This window comes from Mandrillus leucophaeus, unplaced genomic scaffold (genome assembly GCF_000951045.1).
Source record: "Mandrillus leucophaeus isolate KB7577 unplaced genomic scaffold, Mleu.le_1.0 Scaffold129, whole genome shotgun sequence".
Classification (NCBI taxonomy): Eukaryota; Metazoa; Chordata; class Mammalia; order Primates; family Cercopithecidae; genus Mandrillus; species Mandrillus leucophaeus.
The window spans coordinates 2,940,987-2,949,127 of record NW_012101243.1 but is presented as its reverse complement, the minus strand read 5'-3'; the positions used below and the strand labels follow the sequence as shown (position 1 = coordinate 2,949,127).

Below are 8,141 nucleotides of genomic sequence, written 5' to 3'. Positions count from 1 at the left end.
AAAAAAAAAAAAAAAAAAATTAACCAGGCATGGTGGCACATGCCTGTCGACCCAGCTACTAAGGAGACTGAGGTGGGAGAGTTGCTTGAACCCTGAAGGCAGAGGTTACAGTGAGCTGAGATGGCACCACTGCACTCCAGCCTGAGTGACAGAGCAAGACGCTGTCTCAAAAAAAAAAAAAAAAGCCACCCTGTAAAGCAGGAAATTCAAGGAGACTGCCAGAGGGAAAAGGCTGCAGAGTGTGGAGAAGAAAGGGCACTCCTGCCTGCTATACAGAACCACTTTAGAGAGGGGCGCCCAGCAGGAGCCACACAGAGGTGAGTGTGGAGCTCTCTAGGAGCTGCAGACCGAAATCAGGGGTCTGAGGAAATTAGAGAGGCCCAAGACCCCATACGTGGAACCACTCTCTTCTGCATACCCAAGGCATTTGTTTCACTTGTGCCTCAACTCTAGCACTTCTCCCTCCTCCTTCTGTTAGTTACTTGTCTCTCTTCCCTGAAGCACTGAAAGCCATTTAAAGGTAGGGCATCTGTTCTTCACATAGTGGAACATACAGTAACTTGATTCCGTTGACAGAAACATTTCCTGAGGCCTTATTTTGCGCTGAGCACAACGTTAGGCCCTAGGTTGGTGTGGCCTGGGAGTGGTGGGGGATGGAGTAGTGGGTATGTAGATGAATAAGGCACAGGTCCTGCCCTTGATGAATCCTCAGTCTAGAAGAAGCAGACAAATGAACAAATAATTATAATAGAATGTGTTCAGAGAAGAGAGATTAACTCCCCTGGAAGGGAACCATCAGATAAGACTTTTGAATAACATTCAAAACATATTTGTTAGCCAGGCTCAGTGGCTCATGCCTGTAATCCCAACAGTGTGGGAGGCTGAGGCAGGAGGATCACTTGAGGTCAGGAGTTCAAGACCAGCCTGGGCAACATAGCAAGACCCTCATATCTACAAAATATTTTAAAATTAGCCAGTCGTGGTGGCGTGTGCATGTAGTCCCAGCTACTCAGGAGGCTGAGGTGGAAGGATCACTGAAGCCCAGGAGGTTGAGACCACAGTGAGCTATGATTGTGCCACTGCACTACTGCCTGGACAGCAGAGCAAGACCCTGTCTCTAAAAAATTAAAATATAAATAAAAGTAAATGTGATGATTGATTGGCTATTCTAGGACGACACTAAGTAAATGAAACATATTGCCACCCTCATGCTACCCCAGAAATTATGTCTGATCATGGACATTACTGATAAACCTGAGTGGACTTTACTGAAAGTCCCTCAGCTAGCCTCCTATGCTCACCCCAGCCAGGCTCTTGCTGCAGCTGTAACATAACCCAGGTAGGTGGAAGATGTGGGGGGAAGCAGGGTCCCCCTGCAGCTGCTGAACATCTGGTGTGCAGAATTGAGGTAACTAATAATGACAGGCGGTTCTCCCCTGGGCCCTGACCCTCAGAATTTGGGACAGCTAATTTGGCTAAGAAACTAAACCCCAACAAAATTGTGTGTTGCCTTTCCCAAGTTTTAGCATTTCAGAAACAGTGGCCGATGAACCAGAAGGGTAATAGAGTTTGAGAGTATCCCAGGGCAAAAAGGGGCCTCAGGTGAAAGAAGATACACGACAAGCAAGCTGTATGTTTTGGTGACAGAGCAGTAGTTGTTGAGAGCAAACTCCACCCTGAATTTGAACTATGAAAGGGAAGGAGAGTCCTACAAATTCCTCAACATCATTGTCACAAACTGTATATGACTCTCCATCCAGCTTCTTTAAATCTTTTCAGGGTATGTCAGGTAGCATCCAGTATTTTATTTCTATAATATCATCCTTTGCTTTTGTTTTTATTTTTATTTTTAAGACAGGGACTTGCTCTGTTGCCCAGGCTGGAGTGCAGTGGCACAATCATGGCTCGCTGCAACCTCAATCTCCTGAGCTCAGGCAATTCTCCCACATCAGCCTCCTGAGTAACTGGGACCACAGGCGTGCACCACCACGACTGACTAATTTTTAAATAATTTGTAGGGATGCGGTCTCCCTGTGTCGCCCAGGCTGGTCTCAAACTCCTGGACTCAAGCGATCCTCCCACCTTGGCCTCCCAAAGTGCTGAGAGTACAGGTGTGAGCCACTGCACTTGGCCATCCTTTGTTTGTTTGTTTTTTTAATTGCAAAGTAATAAAAAAGTAAATAAGACACGCTTATTTTTAAAATTCAAATACAGAAGTACATAAAGGAAAACATGCATGTTTCTACTTCACTCTCCATCCTCAATCCCACTCCTAAGGAGCAATCATCACTTAAATGTTTATCCTTCCAGACTTTTTTCTCTGCATATGCAAACATGTACATATTTGAATATGTTTTGATATTTACAGGATCATACTTTTTATAATTTTTTTTTTTTTTTTGAGACAGAGTCTCACTCTGTTGCCCAGGCTGGAATGCAATGGCACAATCTCGGCTCACTACAACCTCCACCTCCCGAGTTCAAGTGATTCTCCTGCCTCAGCCTCCTGAGTAGCTGGAATTACAGGCGCTCACCACCACGCTTGGCTAATTTTTGTATTTTAGTAGAGACGGAGTTTCACCGTGTTAGCCAGGCTGGTCTTGAACTCCTGACCTCGTGATCCACCCGCCTCGGCCTCCCAAAGTGCTGGGATCATAGGCCTGAGCCACTGCGCCCAGCCACTTTTTACAATCTTTAATTTGTTTCAGTATTACATTTTTAAAATATGCTCTGAACCAGTACCAGTCTAGAATGATGTGCCCCTTTCAACAAGACACTTTCCCCACTGTAGATCTGCACTACTACTACCTAAACTGAAAGAAATCAACAACCTCCCCTGCCCTTATGTGTCTGTGATTGTGGATGAGCCACATGCAGGTTATAGGAATATCATATACAAACATTCTGAGGTTTTTCAGGGCCAGAGAACCCATTATGGACCCAGAGAAAACTATGGACCCTCTCCCTGAAAAATCACATATGCGCAACGTATCATAGACGATTTCGAGGTCAAGAATTCCCTCTTGCTATCATTTCCCTTTCTTCCCAAGTATATGCTTTGTTTCAAAAGCGTGATCAAAGGAAAGCCTGCCTCCATCCGCACTAACCTGAATGAGTCTGCTGAAGTCTGCAGCTGCTCCTCCATGCTGCGGTCCAGCTGATACTTTTTGATTTCTGTTCACTCTCCTTCAAAGGGATGAGCCTCACCCAGATCCCCCAGGTCTCTGGCCATTGGTGCTTGGCAGGGCTGGTAGAAGCCACTATTATGACTAACTGAGCCCAGTCACCTCCCCTCCAATGCCAGCTTGCTGGCTACCCAGACACTCTGGCTACCTTGACTAGTGTCACTAGCAAAGCCCAGGGCAGGCTGTCAGAGTTGTGCCTCACGAACACCTAGTGTGGTCAGCAGCTGACACTGTTCACTGTCTTCAAGAAGACTGCTTAAACAAACAAACAAAAAATAGTAAAACAATGCTAAAATAAAAATTAAAAGGGAAGCCAGGTGCAGTGGTGCCCCTATAGTCCCAGCTACTTGAGTGGCTGAAGCAGGAGGATTACCTAAGGCCAGGAGTTTCAGGCCAGCCTGGGCAACACAGTGAGCCCACATCTCAAAAACGTTAAAAAGGCCGAGAGCAGTGGCTCATGCCTGTAATTCCAGCACTTTGGGAGGCTGGGGCGGGTGGATCACTTGAGATCAGGAGTTTGAGACCAGCCTGGCCAACATGGTGAAACCCGATCTCTACTAAAAGTACAAAATTAGACGGGCATGGTGGTGGTGCATGCCTGTAATCCCAGCTACTCAGGAGGCTGAGGTGGGAGAATCGCTCGAACCCAGGAGGTGGAGGTGCCTTTGCCTCTTCTTCCATTCTCATCTCTCGCTACACCTCCGTCCCAATAGGTACTTAGTCATGCCACATGACTGGGAGACTGTAGTCCTTTCCTTTGCTGTGGGGAACAAGGCCTTAACCCTGAAGGATTAAGATACAACGCTATCCCCAGTGCTGTCGCTAAGGGGATTCCCTCAGTGCATACTCAGGACGCTGAGTGTCCCTACTCAGGAATGATCTCGACACTGTTGTCTCCTATATTCCCTCAAGCAGAGATCTTACATATTAACATACATGTGTGCACACACATCAACAAGACTCCTGGGTTACATCAACCAATTGCCCTGGACCCGTACAAACCCTCATTGCTGTTACCACTCATGAGGGACACACTCACTGCTATTAATACAATTGCAGCCCCAGAGTGGAAGAGGCAAGTGAATCAGGCGCCGGGCAGTGGGCTGCTGCGCCCGGCTTGCTGAGGTAGAGGCAGCGCCAAGAAGAGGCCTTTGCCACTGGTAGGGATTGGGATGTGGAAGAACAGCGTCGTCGGCCCGGTTCCGGAAGGTGGACGTGGATGAATATGACGAGAACAAGTTCGTGGATGAAGAAGATGGGGGAGACGGCCAGGCCGGGCCCCACGAGGGCGAGGTGGACTCCCGCCTGCGGCAAGGAAATGTGACAGCTGCCCTACAGGCAGCTCTGAAGAACCTCCCCATCAACACCAAGAGTCAGGCAGTGAAGGACCGGGCAGGCAGCATTGTCTTGAAGGTGCTCATCTCTTTTAAAGCTAATGATATTGAAAAGACAGTTCAATCTCCGGACAAGAATGGTGTGGATCTCCTAATGATGTGTATTTATAAAGGATTTGAGAGCCCCTCTGACAATAGCAGTGCTGTGTTACTGCAGTGGCAGGAAAAGGCACTTGCTGCTGGAGGAGTAGGGTCCATTGTTCACGTCTTGACTGCAAGAGAAACCGTGTAGATTGGCAGGAAGTGGAAATCTGGCTCGGGAGTGCGAATTGCTGGTACAAAGACCAAAACAACCAAATGCCACCGCTGCCCTGTGGGTAGCATCTGTTTCTCTCAACTGTGCCTTCTTGCTTTTTCATATCTATAAAGAAGAAAATTACATCAGTTTTCCTTTAATGAAAATTGGGATAATATAGAAGAAATTGTGTTAAAATATAAATGTTTCATCCTTTCAAAACCATTTCAGTGATGTTTATACCAGTCTGTATATAGTATAATTTACATTCAAGTTTAACTGTGCAATTTTTAACCCCTATTGGCTGGTTTTTTGTTTTGTTTTGTGTTATTTTTACCTAATACTGAGAGATTTGGTCAGAATTTGAGGCCAGTTTCCTAGCTCACTGCTAGTCGGGAAATGATATTTATAAAAAATATGAGAGACTGGCAGTTATTAACATTGCAAAACTGAGGCCAGGCGCAGTGGCTCAAGCCTGTAATCCCAGCACTTTGGGAGGCCGATACGGGCGGATCACGAGGTCAGGAGATCAAGACCATCCTGGTTAACACAGTGAAACCCCGTCTCTACTAAAAAATACAAAAAACTAGCGGGGCGAGGTGGCGGGCGCCTGTAGTCCCAGCTACACGGGAGGCTGAGGCAGGAGAATGGCCTAAACCCGGGAGGCGGAGCTTGCATTGAGCTGAGATCTGGCCACTGCACTCCAGCCTGGGCGACAGAGCCAGACTCCGTCTCCAAAAAAAACAAAAAACAAAAAAACATTGCAAAACTGGACCATTTCCCTTATTTAAACAAAATATGTTTTTGGAATAAGTGGTGGGTGAATACCACTACCGAGTTCTAGCTTTGTTTTTCTTGCCTCCTGATTAACTGTACTGTGGGTTTAAGTGTGCTACTTTCTCTCAGCATCCAATAATCATGGCCTCTCAATTGATTTGTGGTTGTCCAGGGTTCAGAGCAAGAAGTCTTGCTCTATACAAATGTATCCATATCAGAGCTTGTTTGGCATGAACATCAAACTTTTGTTCTAATATTATGGCTCTGTTTGGGAAAAACTGTAAATCAGAAAGAATGATTTGCAGAAGGAAAGAAAAACTATGGTGTAATTCAAACTCTGGGCAGCCTCTGAATGAAATGCTACTTTCTTTAGAAATATAATAGCTGCCTTAGACATGATGAGGTACACAACTAGTACTTAAGATACTATTTAATATGCCCCATAAATGTCTTCAGTGTTCTTCAGGGTAATTGGGATCTCAGAAGATTTGGTTCAGATCCAAACAAATACACATTCTGTGTTTTAGCTCAGTGTTTTTTTTTAAAAAGAAACTGCCACACAGCAAAAAATTGTTTACTTTGTTGGACAAACCAAATCAGTTCTCAAAAAATGACCAGTGCTTATAAAAAGTTATAAATATCCAGTAGTTCCAAAACAAACCACCTGACCAAGGAGGAAGTCAGCTTGTGATTAGTATTTACATTGGACACCAGTTTTGTAATCACTGACTTATGTGCAAACTGGTGCAGAAATTCTATAGACTCTTTGCTGATTTCGATACCTGCTTTTTGTTTCATTTTGTTTTGTTTTGTAAAAATGATAAAACTTCAGAAAATAAAATGTCAGTGTTGAATAATTAAAAAAAAAAAACAAACAATTGCAGTGGGCTTGTACAAACTTTCCATGACTTTCCATGCCCTCTTTTCCAGGCTTAGTCAGATTCAGTCACACTTATGCATTTGTAAATTCTTCAGCTCTTAAGGAAGTATAATAAGTGGCCCTTATAAAATCTTTCTCTGTGTAACTATTTAAGCTGCCCAATGGCACAGTGATGGGGAGGCAAGAATCGGAAATGAGGAATTTGCTGTGTTCTGAATGTTTATGCCCTCTCAGATTCGGATGTTGAAATCCTCACTGCCAAGGTGATAGTGTAAGGAGGTGGGGCCTTTTGGAGGTGACTAGGTCATGGTGGCAGAGCCCTCATGAATGAAACTAGTGCCTTTATAAAAGAAGCCCAAGGGAAACCCCTTCCACTTTGTGAGATGAGAGAGATGATGGCTGTCTATGAAGAAATAGGCCCTCACTAGATATTGAATCTGCCTGCACCTTGATCTTAGACTTCCCAGCCTCCAGAACCGTGAGAAATAAATTTCTGTTATTTAGAAACCACCCAGTCTATGATATTTTGTTATAGTCACCTAAATAGACTAAGACAGGATTCATAGAATTTAAGGATAGCAGGTAGATTCTTTCATTCATTTCACAAATTTTTGTCAAGTTGCTACTCTGTGCCTCATACTCTATACTAAGTCATATAGTCCTATCCTCTTATGAAGGGGGCCTGCCCCTCCACACCTGTGGGTATTTCTCATCAGGTGGGACAAGAGACTGAGAAAAGAAATAAGACACAGAGACAAAGTATAGAGAAAGAACAGTGGGCCCAGGGTACCGGCACTCAGTATATGGAGGACCCGCACTGGCGCCGGTCTCTGAGTTCCCTCAGTATTTATTGAGTATTATTTTTAATATTTTAGTGAGGGGAGTGTAGCAGGGCAACAGGTGGGGAGAAGGTCAGCAGGGAAACATGTGAGCAAAGGAATCTGTATCATGAATAAGTTCAAAGAAAGGTACGTGCCCAGATGTGTATGTAGGCTAGATTTATGTTTTTCTTTACCCAAACATCTCAGTGTAGCAAAGAGCAACAGAGCAGTATTGTTGTCAGTATATCTTGTCTCTAGCCACAGGGCAGTTTTCTCCTATCTTAGAATAGAACGAATGAGAATGGTCGGCTTTACACCGAGACATTCCATTCCCAGGGAGGAGCAGGAGACAGAAGCCTTCCTCTCATCTCAACTGCAAAGAGGTCTCCCTCTTTCCCTACTCCTCCTCAGCACAGGCCCTTTACAGGTGTCGGGCTGGGGGATGTAAGGTCTTTCCTTTCCCACGAGGCCATATCTCAGGCTGTCTCAGTGAGGGGAAACCTTGGACAATACCCAGGCTTTCTTGGGCAGAGGTCCCTGAGGCTTTCCGCAGAGCATTGTGTCCCTGGTTAATCGAGAATGGAGAATGGCGATGACTTTTACCAGGCATACTGCCTGCAAAGGTATTGTTAACAAGGCACATCCTGCACAGCCCTAAATCCATTAAACTTTGATTCAATACAGCACATGTTTCTGTGAGCACAGGGTTGGAGCTAAAGTTACAGGTTAACAGCATCTCAAAGCAGAAACAATTTTTCTTAGTACAGATCAAAATGGAGTTTCTTATGTCTTCCTTTTCTACGTAGACACAGTAACAACCTGATCTCTCTTTCTTTTTTTTTTTTTTTT

At 44.8% G+C, this 8,141-nt stretch overlaps 1 protein-coding gene and 1 pseudogene across 2 annotated transcripts in view; both read left to right on the top strand.

Annotated features, from left to right (window-relative positions):
- Nucleotides 1-8,141, top strand: part of ASIP (agouti signaling protein) — a 98,536-nt gene that overhangs the window by 72,372 nt on the left and 18,023 nt on the right. The window lies entirely within an intron of this gene.
- Nucleotides 1,236-6,448, top strand: LOC105533869 (annotated as a pseudogene). Its single transcript, XR_001005181.1, has 3 exons — nucleotides 1,236-1,325; nucleotides 4,350-5,254; nucleotides 5,575-6,448. The product of XR_001005181.1 is annotated as an actin-related protein 2/3 complex subunit 5 pseudogene (transcript).